General features: G+C 40.9%; 1 protein-coding gene across 4 annotated transcripts in view; it reads left to right on the forward strand.

Annotated features, from left to right (window-relative positions):
• The window catches only part of LOC143295306 (uncharacterized), a 275,100-nt gene that overhangs the window by 17,972 nt on the left and 237,347 nt on the right, over positions 1 to 19,781 (forward strand). For 2 of the 4 annotated variants that reach the window (XM_076606930.1, XM_076606938.1), the window contains exon 3: positions 12,464 to 12,499. The gene's annotated coding sequence lies outside the window, so the exon portion shown is untranslated. Of the gene's footprint in view, positions 1 to 2,965; positions 2,987 to 8,346; positions 8,441 to 12,463; positions 12,500 to 19,781 lie in introns of those variants that run through there. The other 2 variants (XM_076606932.1, XM_076606931.1) reach the window with 2 other exon arrangements.

Raw genomic sequence — 19,781 nt, forward strand, 5'->3', positions numbered from 1 at the left:
CACTGTTTATTATATCAACAAGTAATAAAGATGATGATGATGATGATGACGATTATGATGATGATGATGATAACAGTTGTGATGATATTACTCGTCCTTGGATGTGCTCCAGCCCCACACGTGACATAAGTCAAAAGGAAAGACCAGTAGAGGCAACAACAACAACAACAACAGAAAGCGGGGTGGGGGTGTGGGGTTCCGGGGCGGAGGGGTTCCGAGGGAGGGTGTGGGGGGCGTGGGGATTTGGGAGGACGAGAAAATGAAGCCGAGAGAAGTTGACGACTAGACTTGGACTTGGACGCGGCTGTGCAGGGACGCAGAAAAGGATGTGAGTGGGGTGGGGGATGGGGTGGGGGTGGAGGTTGGATGGGATGGAGATGGAAAGGGGGGGGGGGTGAGGAGGGTTTATTAAAGCGGATGGAGATGGTGGTGGATGGAAAGGTGGGAGGAGGAAGGGGGAGTAGGGTCAGTAGAACAATGACAAGTCTCTTCTTGCTCGGTGTGTTACTGTGACGGCTTTGACAGATGGTCCTGGACAGTGGCCGGCAGATGACAAGCAGGGTGGGAGGAGAGAAAGTCATAAGTCACACACCACTGGGCACAGACCGGACCGGCTGACCCTTGAAGCAAGACTGAAAATAAAGACCCCCCACCCCATCCAAACAAAAAAACAAACAAACCCCCCCCAAAAAAAAAACCCCAAACAAAAAAAAAAAAAAGAAAAAAAAAAGAAAAAAAAGAAAAAAACACACACAAAAAACCAACAAAAAAACAAAACTTAACAAGACAAAAACACAAAAACAAAACAAATGATTATTTTTTCACCACCAGGACCAGTCGATCAGCCACTTTGAAGGCTGGGGGAAGTTTGTCAAAAGTTCCTTCTACTTTTTGGTGCTACTTTGCTTTGTGATGGGATATGTGTGTGGGGAGGTGGAGTATCTGTATGATTGTGTTTGCTTGCGTGCGTGCGTGTGTGGCACGACGTCTCTTCCAGTTAACTAGCTGCACGGATTCTGCTGGTTTGAATTGTTTGTGTGAGGGTTGGTTAGGGGAACGGGTTTTGGGGGAGGGGTTTGTATTTATGTTAGAGAAGAGGTGGCACACGCTTCCCTCGATTAATATGCGGTCACTGGCTCATTGCGCGCGTATGTAAAAATAAGAACACGCACGCACACACACACACACACACACACGAACACACACAACAATAACAACAACAACAAAACAAAAACGAAACGAAACGAAACTGATGAGCATATGAGATTTTCTGACCGTTTGTTGTTCTTGACCAAATGGAGTTGAAGTGGGTCGTTTAGACCCCGAAGCGGCGCATGCAATAAAGAGGGAAGGAGTTGAAAACTTGAATGAGTTGTCACACAGCTCGCCTTACAGGCTTAAGTGCACGCTTGGCTCGATGTTATTCATTAAAAACAACTGGATTTGTAAAGCGCTCACAGCTTGACATTGCTTGATTTTAGAGCAAAAAACAAAACACCCCCCACCTCCCCCCCAAAAAAACAACAACAAAAAAACAAATTCATCTCTTCATCAACTCCAGCTGAATATCATAATCATCACTATTATCATTATTATTATTAACTAAAAAGAAACAGGCGTGGTGGTTTCACCCACATCGAGAAGACCGACACAGCTCTCCTCCTCCTCACCCCCTCCCCCGAAAAGAAAAAGCCCTCAACCACCTCTCAATCCCTTGTCTTTTTTTTTTCTTCTTCTTCTCCACTTAGTGCGCGTGGATTGCTACGTTTCAGCTGTTTATCGATTAGTTTCTTCTATGTAAATGACAGGGGTGGGGTGGGTGTTGGGGGAGCAGCAGCCCCCAGTGAAACAGATCTCCCCTGAACGTGTAAGTTGATTTTGCAGCCCTTTGAGATCGCTTCCAGTGCCGTTGTTAACTGTCAACTGGCGAGGGGGGTGTTGTGTTTATGATGACGCTGAAACGGGGTCCGGGAGTGGGGTAGGAAGGAGGTGGGGGCGTGGGAGACGGGAACAGGAGGGTGTGGCCGCGGGGAGGAAGGGGAGATGGAACTACGAGGCAGGGTAGTGGGGGTTCTGTCATGGTGGTTGGGTTAGAGAGGGGTGGAGGTGATTGGGGGAGGGGATCTGTGGGCTGGGTTCGTTCTTTTAGTTTTGGCTGTTATGCTCAAATACATAAGAACTTGCGGCATTGTGTGTGGGTTGGGATGGACAGGTAGGCAAACGGACAAGGCGGGTACACACACACACACACACACGCGCGCGCGCGCACGCACGCGCGCACGCACACACACCTCTCGAACAATGGCGCCTCAATAGTTACAGGCAGCGCGATCAGTTATGTTTTGTGTACGTACAATACAAGCCTCATCTCTTCGACAACTACAGTTGAAATGTCACCAGCTTCACTTGATGTCGCCCCGTTGATCCATTCACTCAAGGTTATGGTGTCTGGGCCACACACACACCTTTTGATTCGTTGCTTTTAAAATCGACCCGGCGACCATATGCTACTGTCTGTGCTCACCTCTGTCGCGCTTTTCAGCCTTTTAGTGGTCATTTCAAAGGTGTAAAAGGGTTGGGATGCGCGCGCGCGCGCACATACACACACACACACACACACTCAAACACAAACTGACACACACTATCTCTAGCGCTCGGCGAAGGAAGGCAGAACCCATTCCGCTCCGTCCGCCGTTTTAATCTTCCGCCAATCGAATTCAGGTGCCCATTCACACCTGGGTGGAGTGAGAAAAAAAATTTGGCAGTAAAATGCCTTTTAAAATAATTGCAAATACGCTTCTCCTAACTTCAGCCGCAGTGAAATTCTAGTCTGTGCGTGTTTATCCACAGGTGCAATTTGCAGCTTGATGTTCCTGTCGAATGAACCCAGAGCTCCAACTGGGTTGATCTTTTCTCCAGGACTGTCTCTGTCCGGACCAGACTGATCTTCCGCCAGTTCCACAGTCACATATGCAGCTTCATAACAGTATGTTACTCTAGGCGATGTAAGAAGCATGGGGGTATTTTCATGTTCTGTAGCCAGTGGAAACTTCAGGAGGTGTAAGCTGTGCAAAATCATCAGCACCATCACTTTTGGACCTCACTGAAGATTTGAGTGACGTCACGTATTTAGATCAATTTCTTTGTCCTCTGTTTACATGTTTATTGATGATAATTTGGTCTGCGATTAATGTGTATCTCATGCGTTTCAAATAATGACTATGGGACTCAACGAGAGCTTTCAAAAGAGGTGCAACTTACTTTGTTTTTTTTGCGTGAGTATGGGAAATACATCTGAAGCAAGATTGCGCAATATGACGTCATTTTTCTCGAGAAAGCAACGGAGTTTAGCGGTAGGTTTTGCACACTATACTTACCTGCCACTGCTCATTGATATTACAACAAAATACTTTTGTTGCTCACATTAGGGCCCAGTGCAAATTTAAACCTAAATTTCCTGGTCTGTTTCCCAAGGGACACAACACCATGCTGAAATGGGGTCTCGAACCCTGGTCACTTGTGAACAGGGGATCAGAAGTCCAACGTCAAAGCGACTCTGCCACGGCGCCTCCCCTATCACAATATTACATAATCATCGTTGGATACATCAGAGAAGATGGTTGATACGGGTGCATGTGTGCATGTTTGCGCGCGCGCGTGTGTGTAGAGATAGAGGGGGGGGGGGGGATGATAGGGAAGGTTAGGAGAAAGGAGAATATTTGCAGAGGGAGAGCGAGCGAGAGAGAGAGAGAGAGAGAGAGAGAGAGAGGGGGGGGGGGGTGGTGATAAATAGAATCTTTGCGTAAAGCATACGTTGGACACAGAGAGAAATTATCTCTGGTTTTGTTCCGTTCATTACGCAGATATATCATTTTCTATTTTTTACGGCGTCTGTTCTTGCTCTTTTTTTTTTTTCTCTCTCTCTCTCCCAGTGCTGTGTATGTAATGTGATTTGTTTTCCTCTATTACATAACATCATCATCATCAACAACAACGATGACCACGATGAAGCTGCTGCTGCTGATGTGGTTATGTGAATGAAATGCTGGAATAGTCATTTCTTATTCATTAATTTTATTCATGATATATATATATATATATATATATATATATATATATATATATTATTATATATACAGAGAGAGAGAAAGAGTTGTAATTTGATACACCTATGGGTGAACGGATGAGAGAGAAAGAGAGAGAGAGAGAGAGAGATGGGTATTTGTTCGGATGTGAAGCCCGTCTGGCGTTCCAAGGGGTGAGGGGTGGGATTGGGGGGTGAGGGGTGGGGGGATGAGTCGTGGCAGTCTGAAGGGGCTAATGTCCTTGCGGTTCATCTGGCGATCCAAGGGGTTAGTTTTGGTCGTGCAGTTGCAAAATTAATGTTAATGAGCGATTTGTGAGTAATGCTTCTGTAACTGCACTGAAGACGTGGCCAAGTGAGGTGAGGGGGTGGGGGGCGGGGGAGAATAATTTTGCGAAAGCACCTGTACATGATGATGTGTAATTGTTTTTGAAAGTCCTGTCGTTTTGAGGACATGAGAGGTATTTGCATCATTCAGATTTTGTTTGGTTGGGTTGATTTTTACCTGTTTTCAGCCCCACCAGTTGTCATAATGGTAATAATAGTACTCTGATACAGCGCTTTCAAATGATAGTGCTTTCCCACACGTACATGCATGCGTTTGATTTCTGCCCCGTTAATGTAGCGATTTGACTTACAAGGCGAGATGGAGTGTTACAACTTCTGTGTTGAGTTTCGGAGATGCGGATATAATTGACATGAAAATTTGCACGGACATGAAGACGAAAGCGCCACACAGAATCACTTCACACTAAATTACTATACACACATATACATGAACAAGGGGACATCCACAGAAGCTGACTACACTAAACACCGAATCTGATCTGTTTCACACCCTTTTTTTAATTTTTTATTTATTAACAACAACAACAAAAAGTGGAACGGTCGGCCCAATCGCATTGCCACTGCAGGAACGCATTTAAAAAACTCATTGGATACCTGAGTTTTAACTTCCAGATATATTTATCAATTTCTCAGAAGCTAGAAGAAAGCTGCAGAAACAAAACAAAACAAAAAGACACCCCCCCACCCCCCGAAAAAAAAAGCAAAAAAGAAAAAAGCAAAAAAAAAAAAAGCAAACAAACAAGAAAAAACCCCAAAACAAAAACAAACAAACCCATATTCTATATATTCAGGCAAAATGTTGAAGAAGTCTTAAAGCCGACCAAGGATTATTATAAGATCACATGAGAGGCGCTCACGTGCCTTTTTCTTCCAAGTGGACAGCAAGCAAAGGGACACAAGCGTAGATCTGGTGCCAAGATGACTTGACGTCCGACGCTCTCGACAAAGCGAGGGACTGGCACGCTTTGCAAGTTTTAATCCAGTCCCTGTCCTGTTTTGAGCCAGCAGCGTTCATCGAGAATACAAAGGTGGCCCTTGTGTTTCACTGACCATCCGACACCTGATGAATCATTCATGTCCAGTAGATTTACACCCTCCATTTTCGCCTTGTAAAAGAGTGCGTACGTCACAGTAGAGGTTTGAAGGGTTCATGCTGCGGAATGTTTCAACAAAGGCGTTCGTCTGCTCGTGTCACGTGGGCCGGAAATGACGTCTAGGGTTTTGAATTAAAAATGTCTGTCAATGACAGAAAATTTGAAAGATTCATCGGAAGGTTTGTTCCCTCGTGACTGCCAACCTTCCAAGTCAGCATTAATAATTTGGTGCGGTTTTGACTTAAGCAGTTGATTAACTAAGAATTGGCGAGTCTGGCGTGCAGTGGTGGGAGTTAGGGTGATTCGTTTCGAATCAGTGAGTTGCTTTGCGAGTGCTTGTGTGGGGAAGGGATGAGTTCATGTCAGACAGACCTGTGCAAAACGTTCACAGTTCTGATTTTAGTCTGATAAATTCTGGGACCAGTTTAATCGAAATCATTTGCGTTTTTATAATGGAAGTAAATGATAAATGACATGTAGCGTGTAATTTATCCTCCTAATAAAGCGTTTCGCTCAAAGACCTGTCAAGACCAAACCTCACAGTTCGGGTTAATGCACACTTGAAGGGGGTCACGTGATCTGGCTGATGCTGCGAGCCTGGCACTGACCGAGATAAGGGATTCTGTGTACAAACAGGCCCTACACGTTTCATTAAAATGGGGTTTTGTGCGGCATTTGGGTGTTCTAACAGCTCTGACCCCAAGAAAAAATGCAAGGAAAAGGGAATTAGTTTCCATGCCTTCCCGATTAAAAATCCAGAGATGTTGAAGTTGTGGATTACAAAGATAAGAAGAGAAGGATTTAAACCAACCCAGCACAGCCTTCTTTGTTCCGAACATTTTGAGAGGAATCCTTCACGTATCAGAACTTTACAGGTTAGTTTTCCACTTTATATTTTATTTCATAATTCATAATTCATAAAAAACAACCAAAAGGCACTTTGTCAAATTTGCACAATACATTTGCATTTGGATCTAATTTTTCTACAACTGTGGACTTCTCAGTACTGAGCAAATTTAGATTCGTCATGTTCTATATTTGGAGCTTTGAATACAAATGACAATGTTCTGCTGTCAGATGACATTTTCTACCCTAAAACTATCCCGCTTCCTGTTTTCCCTATGTCAAAGTCTTTTTACAGTTTCATTCCACAAAATCTCCCTGTCAATCTCATGTTCTTTTACCATCAAAGGGTCAACAAAACATATGAAGAATGCATAGCTCTTGAAAAAGCAACAATGTCTCAGAACACAGATGCTTGGGTGTCAGAGAGGAAGCTTAGATTGACAGCATCAAATGTACACATCATATGTCATTCAAAAGATTTTTTATCGCTTCCAGCTACACTAGTTGGGAAAATGTCAAAAGATCTTAGTTCTATCAAGCCAATTCAATTTGGTCTTCAAATGGAGCCTATGGTCAAAAACATTATCAGGTGCAAATTTCCCCATCACATTTTCAGGAACACTGGTTTTGTTGTTCACCCTGTTTATTGTTACCTAGGTGCTTCCCCAGATGGTTTGTTATATCACAAAGATGACACATGTTTATTAGAAGTAAAATGTATTTTCAATCCGGATCATGCAAGTATTGAAAATCTGGTGGAAAAGAGAAAAGATTTTTGTTTGGAAAAAAGAGGTGATGGATTATATCATTTGAAGCAAAGTCACAAGTATTACACTCAGATCCTGTAACAATCAATAACAAGTCATGTTTAGTTATAATGAAAAGTATTTAGTGAACACTACCCTTAGGCCGCAAGTTATACTGTATAAACATGTAATACAGGTGGTCTGTGTAGGTAGTGACAATTTACAAACACCATGAACACTGTAACAATGTAACAATTCATGCAGTCTCTATTTTAAATGATAATCTCTTTTGACAGGTTGTCTCCTCCCCCCCCCCCCCCCCCCCCCACTCCCACACACACACTTTGCCAAGCATTAATGACAGGTTCCACAGTTAAATGCAAACCAATGCCAGTGCCCAGCAGTATCAGTCTATCACTAGGCAATGAATGGAATTCTCTTCGAACTAGCGAATTTCCAAGCTGTGCTGTTACTTTCAAACCTAAAAAGGAACTCTAAACTTATTTATGATATAATAACTTACCACTCCATCCTTTGAAATGACAGCATGTGTTTTGTAGACTGTGGATTTTTTCATCTCTGCTTTCACCCGTGCTCTCACGATCCATTCTTTTTTATTTTCGGAAAACTTGACATCGGTTACAAAACGAGAATTGTAGAGTTCTCTGCCTTTCGTAATAATAAAATTGTAATTGTTTTCACACTTGTGAGCACTATTTAAAGTTTCCGTGTACTTCAAAATGTTGATGAAGGTAAAATCTTTCAAGCAAAGGGGATGATCAGTAATAGAAAATAGATCGCTGGTCAGTTTAGCCGCCATGCTGATGCTGGAGGTAAACAGCCAGATCACGTGACTCGAGCTCTGGAATGCGGCCTGTGTGCATTAACCCCCCTTTTTTTTTCCTCTCACAGTTGTGATACAGAATTCCCTTTTAATATTATTAGCCTATTATTATTTTTTTTTGTGTTATTGATTCTGCGGTAGTACTTTAACAGGGCAATGTACTTGGTGACTGTTCGTTTCCAGCCATTATGTTTGTGCATGCCTGTGTCAGTGTGTGTGTCCGAGAGAGGGAAAGTTGGGGGTGCCTTTTAAAATTCTGGTTATCCGCGGCCATCTTGGATCTCGCGCATGCGCATGCAACTCATTCCCACATCGAGCAATGCCAAAGACACAACTAATGAACCAAACGTGTGCGATCACAACACTCTCTTTTCAGTCCCTGCGTTTGTTGACCCCAGATCGAGGCGTTGAAAGCACTCTTACACGCACGGAAGAATACAGTGGAGGGTTCGTTTGACGAAAGTGTCGCCTTGTTAAGGTATTTTTTTGTGCATTTTGTGGTCAGTGATGAACGTGAAGAATGATTTCGAACACACAACACCTCACTTTTAATTGTCTCATCAGTCAACTTGATACGACTTGTTAAAAAAATTGCTTGAGCTTTTTGTGTTAAAGTATCGAAATCACTAACGTTTCTTTTCATAGTTTTCGGATACTTATCTTGTGAGAATGTTGCTGCAGAACCAGTGCTGTGAAATCACTGGATTGTTACATCCTTAGTTACACATCCACACACATACCTACATGACCACACTCTAACACTCACATCATTTTATTATTTTATTGCACATCTTTTATTTCTCTTCATTTTCACATCAGTCTGTTATGGCACTAGGCACACAAAAACAAGTGATTACATACAAAACAAGAATAGTCATTGCAAAAATCAGTAACTTGAAAGAAGTTCAATGTTTTTTGGCAATCTAACTCCAACTTCCAGTTCATATTGAACCATGGACAGACTGGACTGTCATACATTTCCAGATCTGGTTTATACACAGGCCATTACAGAAATCTGGGACATGTTTCAGATCTTCGGTTGTGTGTTTGGCAAAACTTAAGATTTAAAACACAAAAACCAATTTTGAATTTGTGCATTCATTACCATCTGCTTCTGAAACCAAATGTCCGAAAGACATTAAAAGTAATTATTTATCAACTGTTTGGTGAGTCTGATTTACAGCCTTTTCTCACTTCTGTCATTGAAAATGGTAAAATGTAAATGCAGTCATGTTTTATTTGGGAACTTTCTTCATACTTCTTTCAATAAACCATTTCGCTGAATTTTTTTTTCCCCAAACAACTGAAACCAAATCATTTAGAGCAGGGTTGTTGTTTTTTTCCACAGCTTTCTTGTATTCTGATTCAGTATTTCATTTATTTATTTTCTTCTTTGGGGCTAAAGGACTTTGAGAAGATAGGTGTTGTTTTGCTGATTGTCAAGTTGGCTAACTAAAAAGACTGGAACATGTCAATAAGTACAAGATAAGGAATGCAGGTTTAGACACATGCACACTGTACAATCTTTTATCTCTCAAGTTTATCAATGCCACATCCACCAAATCTTCTCAGCAAAGTGGTAGCTGTTATCATGACCACCAATGCTGTAAAAAACAGAAAAATGATGTTCACCAGCATCACTTCCAGTGGCACTGTTTTCAGAGGGTCTGTCAGGTATGCCCAAACACACATCCATAGTATCCCCATGTCCAGTAATAGTAGTGTCCTTTGAGGACATTCTGTTACATGCAGGACTGTCTTTAGTTGTTGGCTGTTGAGGCGTGGCGTCTGTGACAGATTGTCGCTTCCTCTACCTTTTACCTTGTTGAAAATGCAGTGGCTCACTACTCAGAATGCGCCTGACCTGTTCAGAATACAAAATTTGTTAAGAAAACAGATATATCAATTTTTTCATGCATTAAATATAAGCTCCTAAAGTGGTATACATTTTAAATTATAGTTTATAATCATTTGTTTACAGTCAGTGCATTTGCTTTGAATTATAATTATATATTATACACAAACACTACACACTTGTGCACAAATACAAGTGATTTTCACATGATACACACAAACAGCTCTCTGTTCTCCAAACCTTACCAATGGAACTTTCAAGCTTTGATATTTCTTTGCTATACTACAATATAGCAATAGATACAATACTGACAACAACAAAATTTGGATACAAAGAAGCCACTTTTTATACACATAAAACAACAAACAAACACAAAAAACACAGAAAACACTAGCTATCAGCATACTGTTTTTTTTGTTTTTTTTTCTCTCTTTTTTTTTCCTCAGGTTAACAAAAAAGCCTTGTTCCTAGGCTTACAAAAATTAAATACATACACTCACAGATATATATATATATATATATATATATATATATATATACACACACACACATATGCTCCTTATACTAGAGCTACCAGCATACTGTTTTGTTTTGTTGTTGGTTTTTTTTTTTCAGGTAACCCCCCCCCCCAAAAAAAAAACAAACAAAACACCCTGTTCCTAGTCTTTTAAAATTAAATACATTATCAGTGAAATCAAAATATCAAAAGTACAGTCAAATGAGATGTCCTACTAACACCCTATGCAACTTGTCTGATTTACCATAAAGTCTAGGTTAAACAAAGTCTCTGATCTTCGAAGTAGTGGCTGCAACACAGTGTTGTTGAACACGTAACACAAGACTTCCCACCCTCAAGTCAGCAACAGGTGAAACTTACAGATTGTGGTTATATATGATTTGTGAATTCATTATGAGTGTTTTACGGGCAACAAAAAGTCATTCCATCTTCCACATCTGCATAATATCTCTTTACTCGTTATTTTATTGGATTTTTTTCACCGTTTTACAAAGATGATTACCTGAAAGGTGCAGTGCACAAGCACTCGGGAGCTTGTAAACGTCATGGATTTCACAAATTGATGTCCTCCTAAATTGATGTCCTCCTTTTCTTCAGTCGATAGTCTCTGTTGCTACAACGAAACACTATACAATGAAATGCCATCGTTTGCATGACAAGAAACTAAAATATGAAGCAAAAAGTTGAAAAAACAAAGCCTGCTTTTCCCTCTTCCTGCCTCTCTCGATGGCCCATGTTGCTCGATGTGATGGAGAGCCAATCAACTTAAGGATTCACACCACGTGACACGCCTCTATAAGTCATGTAAACACACAACTCTCCAGGGGTCTATTCTGCTGGACCCACCCAGCCTCTCACAAACATCATAAACACACAGTCACACACACACACACACACACACACACACAGAGAAACACACACACAGAGAAACACACACACAGTGACACACACATCACACACAGTGACACACACATAGGAAAAAACAACAAATGCAAACAAACAAACAAAAATCAAGAAAAACAACAACAAAAAAAAAACCACCACCACCAAGCTCTGTTAGTGTTACTGAATAGATGTTGAATTGTTGACTTGACACGTGGCGAGGACTGTTGCTTATAAACTGGGCTCAGTTTTTTTCTTCTAATTTGAAGTAGCGATAAGGAAAAGGGATTACTAAAAAGTTCAGGTTGGGTATTCTTTTCCAGCATTGGGGGCATTGAATAAATATTCACTATCTGTGGGTAGGCATAGGAAAAGAGGGCCCAATCCTTTCCTTCTGCTGCTTCAGCCTCCCCCAACTAAAATCAGGTACCCAGGACACAACACCATGCCAAAACATGACCTCAAATTCTGATCACTGATGAACCCTGGGTCAGAAGTTCAATGCTTGATTCTGCCAGAAATGCCTTGATTGCTGTACCAAAATGAAGTAGTATTGTACTTCATAATTTGTTCACAAGATAACCTTTCACTGACACCAACAAATATTACTTTTTTTTGTGGGGTGGGAGGGGGCAAGGGGGTTGGTCTCCAGCCTTAACATTTTTTTTCTATCAGAAGTGCCATGACAGAATCAGACGTTTGACTTATGATTCAGTGGTCACCACTGATCAGGTTTCTGGGCCCTGTTTCAGTATGGTGTTATTTCAGTTTTCCTCTCCCCACCCATGTGTGAATGGGTACCTAACTACCGTTAAATCAGTGAAAGCAGAGGATTGGGCCACAATTTCCTGTGCCGAGCCCTGGACTCTGGATATTGAATTCACTGTCCTGTTGGCTGTAAAGGCTTTGGGACTTTTTATTTATAAAGTCTTTTGAGGGCGATCCATGAAATTTGAGCTAAATGTGTGGTTGCAGTATGATGAAAGTCATGTTTCAGCCAGAGTTTGAGCACAGAATGAAGACTTAAGGCATGTTACACTGCTTAGCTGTTTTCAGCATGCTGCTGTTCAGATTTTGAATTAGGAGTTTGAAAATAGAATGGAATGGTCCTGAAGGGTCAGGTCTTGGGTTATGTCTCGAGAGCAATGAATTCAGAAAGAAACGTGTGGATTGGGGGAAAAGTAAGTGAGGATTTAGCTGTGAATGGGATTTTTTCCATTTATTGTATTATTCTTCTGTCATTACAGATCTGTCCTGTGTGGAATTTGGACTGCTGTCCTTGGGTAAGTGTCACTGTAGTCTGTTGCATTTCTTTCTTTGTGTGTGTATCACTGTATGTTTTTGCCTGCATCAGCGCATATATATATATTATATGTATATCTATATATATATATATAGATATAGATATAGATATATTCATTGTTCCTATGAGCTTTGATTTTTTGAAAGTTTTTTTTTGTTATTTTGTTTTGTTTTTCTTTGATAATTTTATCAGGGATGATTTGTTTATGTGGTGTCTTTTAGATTATACAGGACCATTTATTATCAGCACAACATTACTTATGAATGTGAGATCACATTCTGCTCACTCACTCATCAAAGTAGAATACTCAAAAGGGTTATAAAATGATATATATCTAAACAGCATATCCATCATCTGTGTAATTTCATGTTTAGATTCATTGAATTTCATAATGACTTGAAAGTTGAACAGTGTTAGTACTGTTAAAAAAATTGATTTTTTTCCCCATAAAGTAAAACAAATGAAAAACGACTAAACCCCTCAAACTTAATGGTAATATTTGATATGATAACCTCATTTTGAAACTAAACAAATTGAAAATTAAGCACTATGTGTATGTCACTATGTGTAAAGAAAAAACACATAAGAAAAAAACACAAGTATTTTTCAGTGAAAGACTTACCAAATCGACTTCCAGCAATAACGCTAGTTTCACAAGTACCCTTATACAGTATAGTGTTCATGAAACTTGAAAATGTTGTCCTGTCCTGCATGGCCTGGTCCCTTGGAGTCGAAGGTTAATGCTTCCCTTCCTCTTCCATGCGGATAGTTTATGTCGAGGTCTAATTATACTCTTGCCCAGTTCAGTGCTACCAATTAGGTGATTACTGTTTCAGTTTAATCCCACCAATCAGTTGGTTATTGCTGTTTGTGGGGCAAGTTAGTGCCAAGAAACCAAGAATGTGTGTGTGTGTGTGTGTGTGTGCGTGTGTGTGTGTGAGGCGAGTGGGGTGGGAGGTGTTGTCAGAAATGACACATGAACTTCTTAAAACACAGTTGACTGTGGTTATTAACGTGGTTAGTTTTCCGATGCACAATTTAATGATGATCTGATGAAGGCTTAGAGCATTTTAGGGGTACAGAGTGTGAAATCTGCATACATTGCTGTTCACTTGCTCTCTACATCAGCAATTTTAGTTTTTGATGCAAGACAAATTTGGTTTTTACTTAGAGGAGAGATTCTTTTAATTGATGGGTATGCTTTGATGATATTGAATTCTTCATCTCAGTGGTTTATTTTCTGTTCACTACAAGGTGATTTTAGACACATACACACTCATTCATTTCAGCACAGGCATGTATGCTTATACAATGGATGTATTGACATTGATAAAAGGATCATTCTACTAACTTGCATCACTGTTGTCTGTTTAACATTGAGGTCTAGGAGAGCACTGGTACAAACAGTAGTACTTGCTATGTCACTCAACATATAAAAGACTCAGAAGACATTTTTGCAGTGCCAGCGGTGTGATGTCATTCTTCACACTTAAACCTGATAACAGCTTGTCTCTTTGGGTCTTTGTGAAGGAACCAGATGACTAGTTAAGAGTTCAGTTTGGAAATTAACAGGCACTCAAAACTGTTTTGTGTTTCATTAGAGATGGTTTTTTTTCAAGCTTGTAGTATTACATGTCTGCTACAGTTTGGGCTGTCCAATGTGTAAACTATGGATTTTGATAAAAAACCCGTTTTTCCACTTGTCTCGACCAACAAGCACATGCTTAGATTGTACAGCATATTTCGTAACATTCATATTTAACATCAACAACTACCTCATGTAATGTGGCTGATGGTGATAACCATCCTAGGAGAGTGGATCAAGGAGCAATACTGATAACGCCAGTAGTTGTTTTGTCATGGGTTCAGGTAGGCAGTGAAAAGATCAGTGTCTGAATTTAATTATGTTATGCGCTTATTGATTGCAACTCAAACCTTCTGTGTGTGAGCTCAGTGGCTCTTCCACTTGAAGTTATGCTGTGTTATTGTGTGCAATGTACTAATGTTTCTCTTGTCATTAACGTCAGATGAATTAGGGGTTCATTTTACTTTTAGGCTAGTTATTGTCCAGACAATTCAGTTGTCCTGGTACTGACACAAGTTAATGATTGTACCATGTTGAGAAATGTTGGCGTTCACACACACACACACACATCTCATAGAGTATGCCTAGAAATGCATGTACGCAAGCATGCATGCACGCTCACACGCACGCACGCACACATGCGCGCGCTCGTGTGCGCGCGTGCGCGCACGCACACACACACACACACACACACACACACACACACACACACACACACACACACACACACACACACACACACACACAGAGTAATGACTGATCCTGCAGGTCACAGTATGTGTTTATCTAAGGCTTGATTGATGCAAATATATACAAAGTGAAGAAAAAGGATAAAAAAGAGAAAAAAAAAGTAGAAACAAAAAGAGTGAAATAAGTCTTGTAGTTTAAAAGCTGATAGGATTCCTGTAGCGTATTTTTTTGGACACTGATACATTCTGAAGGTATGTGCTTCTTATAAATGAGATTGAAAAATCAGATGGAATGTTTTGCAGAGAAATAGTAAACTGTGTTTGTGTGAATGTGTTTGCGTGCATGAGTGCATTTTGAGTGAGTGTTAATTGTGTGTGTGTGTGTATGTGTGTGTGTGAACAGGTTCAGTTTCTATTGTAATGGTATGATTTATCAATATGCAGTTTGCAAAGGTTTCATGATTACTTGTGGATTAATGTATTACCATTATTTGTACCTCTGCAAGCTCATTTTAGTTTGTGCTCTGTTGCATGTGTGATGTACAAAGTTTTCCTGTTACATGTATTTGTTACAGTGAAAAGCACAAGCTTGTGTTTTTACTTTTATAAAAATCTTTGATGTGACAACCAGTTTTATTCCAGTAAAAGTCATAAAATCAAATTGTATCTTTGTCTTAAATCCCAAGAAAGATAAGAATGGTTCTTCTTCTTAACCTTTTCACTGTCAAGCTCGCATTTATGCAGCAGCTAGGAAGAGAACCCATGTCACTGAAGGGTGATCAGATTATGGGTCTTTTATCCATGAACCTACTGCTCTTAATGTTGTGTGGTAGGACAGGCCACATTTTCTACACATCGCAGGGTGGATCCCCAGCTATTATTAGACACCGTATTTTCTGTGTTTGTAGCACAAGGGAATTTTGCACTCTAAATTGACTGGCGGTGAAAGGGTTAAAACCACCATTTTAACAAACCTTTGTAAACCCTCATTTTATTAGAAAGGATATTGTTACCAACTTAAATTATCTCACTAGAGAGAATGGATTTGGCGTGATATCTTGCTAGGATTCTGTATTTCAGTACTGAAATGAAGTTCATGTACATGATAAACATCAGTTCAGAATTCATTTTTTTATATGTTATATGTTGTACTTCCTAATAGTCCATCATTTTCCATGTCAGTCAATAAAGCGAATTCACTATTGCTGAGAGAGAGAGATGTAATATATTATTTTCAAAGCCATGTTGATTTAAAGCATATAAGTATATTTTAGAATGATGGTTAGTAGCTTTCACCTTGGATCTGTCTCGTCATTCGTTATTTCGGCAGAAGAAAAAAAAAAACCAGAAAAAAACCCAGATGAATTATGAGTTGATCCGTTTCCACACACTCCCAAGTGCTCACAAGACTGCGCGCATAACAGAGAGAGAGAGAGAGAGAGAGAGAGAGAGAGATATGTAATTTTCAAAGTCATGTTGATTCAAAGCATATAAGTAAATTTTGGAATGTTGGTTAGTAGCTTTCACTTTGGATCTGTCTCGTCATTCGTTATTTCGGCAGAAGGGAAAAAAAAAAAGAAAAGAAAAAAACACCAGATGAATTATGAGTTGATCCGTTTCCACACACTCCCAAGTGCTCACAAGACTGCGCGCATAACATGGCTCATTCACAGTACGTGTCACTCATATTTGTAACGCTCGAACATCATATCTCTGCCAGAATGAGATGATTTTCGAAAACAAATACATGGAAATGACTTAAACTGCAAGTCTGATTTGTTCTCGCGAACAGTGTGCGCACGAAACGTTTGCATCCATCAAGCATCTCTGTCTGTCTGTCTCTCTCTCTCTATTGACGCCGCTGTTGCATATATATAATGGAAGTTGTGGGATGGAGGTATATTATAATTGTAAGTGCAGAGCCGGCCTCTGTTCCTGCTGTCTGATTAATTACTGCGACGGAATCGGGTATAAAACTCATTGGTTAAAAATGCTGACGAAACACTAGGACCACCGGGTAAAATCCTTTTAGCTGTACAATGACAGCCGAACACATGTTGATACCTCATTTTGTCTTTTGATTTTTGCAACTGATTTGACCAAATTAATATTCGTGGGTTTCTAAGAGATTCAAAGGCAAAGTCATGGGGAAAAACAAAATAACCGAAAGCAGTACACGGACTTTTGTAGCGTGCATGTCGAACAGCTCATGACAGATGTAGTGCTGAACACTAAATGGTCTTGACAAGCTTTACAGCTTTTTTTTTCTTTTTTGTTTTCTTCTTTTTTCTCTCGCTACAGTCACAATAATGTTCTCACACATACCCTCAACGCACGAGCAGGGCAGGTGGTGGTTGCTCTTCGACTCAACCCCCTTTTTGGCGCGGCCCTCCCTCCTAGTTTCATGGCCCATTAGCCATCCTGTTTTATAGCCCAGACGATCACGGAGGCCACGGAGGGCTGTAAAAACCACACACACACACACACACACACACACTGTACAACACCTCAAATGGAGTGGGAGAGAACACTTATGTACGAATGTAACCAAGCGAAGGATACCCCAGTTGCGGAAAAAAAAGAAACAGCCTAAAATATCGTTTGACCCGCAATGAGATGATTGGGCAAGGGGAGAAGAGAAATTGATGACAAAAAGAACAAAGCAGGCAGTTAACAATAAAAACAAAACATAAGAAAGTAACAAGTAAACAAACACGAGAGCAGCAGGAAAACAAATTATCACACACTTTCAGAAGTAGCCGTAAAAATCGGGCCAGCCAAACAAAACGTATTGTGTCATTTGACTTAATCACAAAATAGATCACAAATGTATCCTGTACAACGACACCAATTTATGAGCATACAGAAATGGACAAAGACTCCAGATATTGATGGTTTGGGCTAAACCACGTGTTTACTTGTTCGACTAGGACAGAGTTTGACCTGGTCCATTTTTGACTTGTGTTGGGCAAAGTTTGATTTGTCCGTTCTTTTTACTTATCTGACTGTAGCAAAGAATGGTTTTGGCTGGAAGATGAAAAATGCTTGAACTTGAAAAAGTGTTCAATAAAAAGCAAGCAGAAGGAGAAGGGGGGACAGGGGGGGTTGGAGGGGGGGGGGGGGGTGAGTCAACATCTATGAAAGTCAGGAAGTCCTTCAGAACTTAAAACACTATTTTCATGAACATGCCACATCCCGTCCGCTGTCCATCGATCGTCTCCAAAGAGGCATTGAAAGAGGAAGCAGTCGCAGGTCCGCAGTGAAAGGCATAACAGGGCGGGCCATAGTACATCAAACAAATATTGGGACCGTCTCCAACGTAACTCTGTGCAAACTTTTTTTTATATTTTTTATGATAGCGCAGATCGTTTTAGGGGAGCCATTTTAGACGCTGACTTCATTTTCTCAGAGAGACAGAGATAGAGACACAGAGGGAGAGAGAATATGAATCGCAGGAGCGGTAAATATAGCCATTATGGGAGAGGAGTGTGGGACAACCATGACGGTGGACTGTGGTACATTGAGATAATCATTTTGGAAAAGTTCAGAGATGATGGTGTATGCAGTTGGCGGAGTTGGCGCGGTTTGCAGACATTGTCTGGGGCGGGGTGGTGGTTCAGGCTTCTTTCGGTGTTGCTGAAAATACCTACGTCTGTATGAGAGGAGGAAGATGAATACGGATGGGGGTGGGGAGGGAATTTGGAGGTGCTGTTCGGCGAAAGAATCTTATAAGCTCGCAAAGGGGACATCTAGGGGAATGCACCCGCTCCGTCCACCTCCCAATTCCGTCCATTCCCCATCCCCACCCAACGCTCGCTTATTGCCTCACATTGGTGAACTTAGGCGCATTTATAGTTTTGACTCCATTTTTATTATATAACTTCTTTTGGAGTTGGAAGAGAGGTGTTGGGGGTGAGTGTGGGGCTGCCGGGTGTAAGTGTGTGATTGGCAGGCAGAGGGGATACTGGAGTGGGTGCTAAGAGTTTGGGATGTAGTTGCATGGGTTTTATTTCATGCCCCTTCCGCCTTCCACTCCACACACACACACACACACACACACAACACGCACACCTTTCAGGTCTTGAGAAAGATGGCGGTCATTGTTGACCTGTTGGTGTGCAGGTGGCTTACTGTTCGAGCGACCAAAATCCCGTTTTTTGTTGTTGTTTTTGTCAAGAGATTTCTGTGTATGCAATTCGGGCTGCTCTCGCCGTGGGGAGAGCATCATCACATTGTAGCCCCACCATTCTTTTCTCTGTCTACCTGTCTGTCTCTCTTCCTCGTGAAAATTTCTGTCTGCAATAGTATTTGTTTTACTTTTACAAAAGATTTTTCTTCATAATTTTGCCAGGGAACCCTTTTGGTCTCGTGGGTTGACTTAAATCTATCTATCTGTCTCCCTATCCATATTTCTTTCTTTCTGCCTTCCTCATCATCTTCTTTATTTTTGAGTGCTACGTGAGTGCTGCACATTAGGCTACAGTGTATCGTCCCATCATTATAACTGGCACTGAGACAGGTCTCGTGGAAGAGGGAGTAAAAAAAAAAAAAAAAAAAAAAATCCCTGTCCGTTCGTGGAGACTCGAACACTCGCGTCCTAGTCGGGCGCACGAGGCCATCACTCCATAAAAAAAAAAAAAAAAAAATCGATGTGATTAATGCATTTAAAAAAAAAAATTAGGTGTATTGCCTCGCCAGATTTTTGTTTGTTGTGCCTGTGAATGTTGCCCATTAACATGAAACCTGTTGCGAAAACGAGTTTCTCTATTCTTCTCGAATTGAGAAACTGAAACCAGTTGATGCAGATCTTCCAAACGAATTTGGCACAGTTGTGTATGAAAATGCGCCAAGCGAGAGACATTTTGAGCCTGGGATGGAGGTTGAAATTACAATAATGCAAACCAACTCTTCACGTCTGGTCTCGATCGTCCGCCCTGATCTGTTACATTTGCCCCCTGTCTTGTGTTATTGATAGGAGGGATTTGGCA

This window comes from Babylonia areolata, chromosome 20, assembly GCF_041734735.1.
Source record: "Babylonia areolata isolate BAREFJ2019XMU chromosome 20, ASM4173473v1, whole genome shotgun sequence".
In the NCBI taxonomy this organism is placed as follows: Eukaryota; Metazoa; Mollusca; class Gastropoda; order Neogastropoda; family Buccinidae; genus Babylonia; species Babylonia areolata.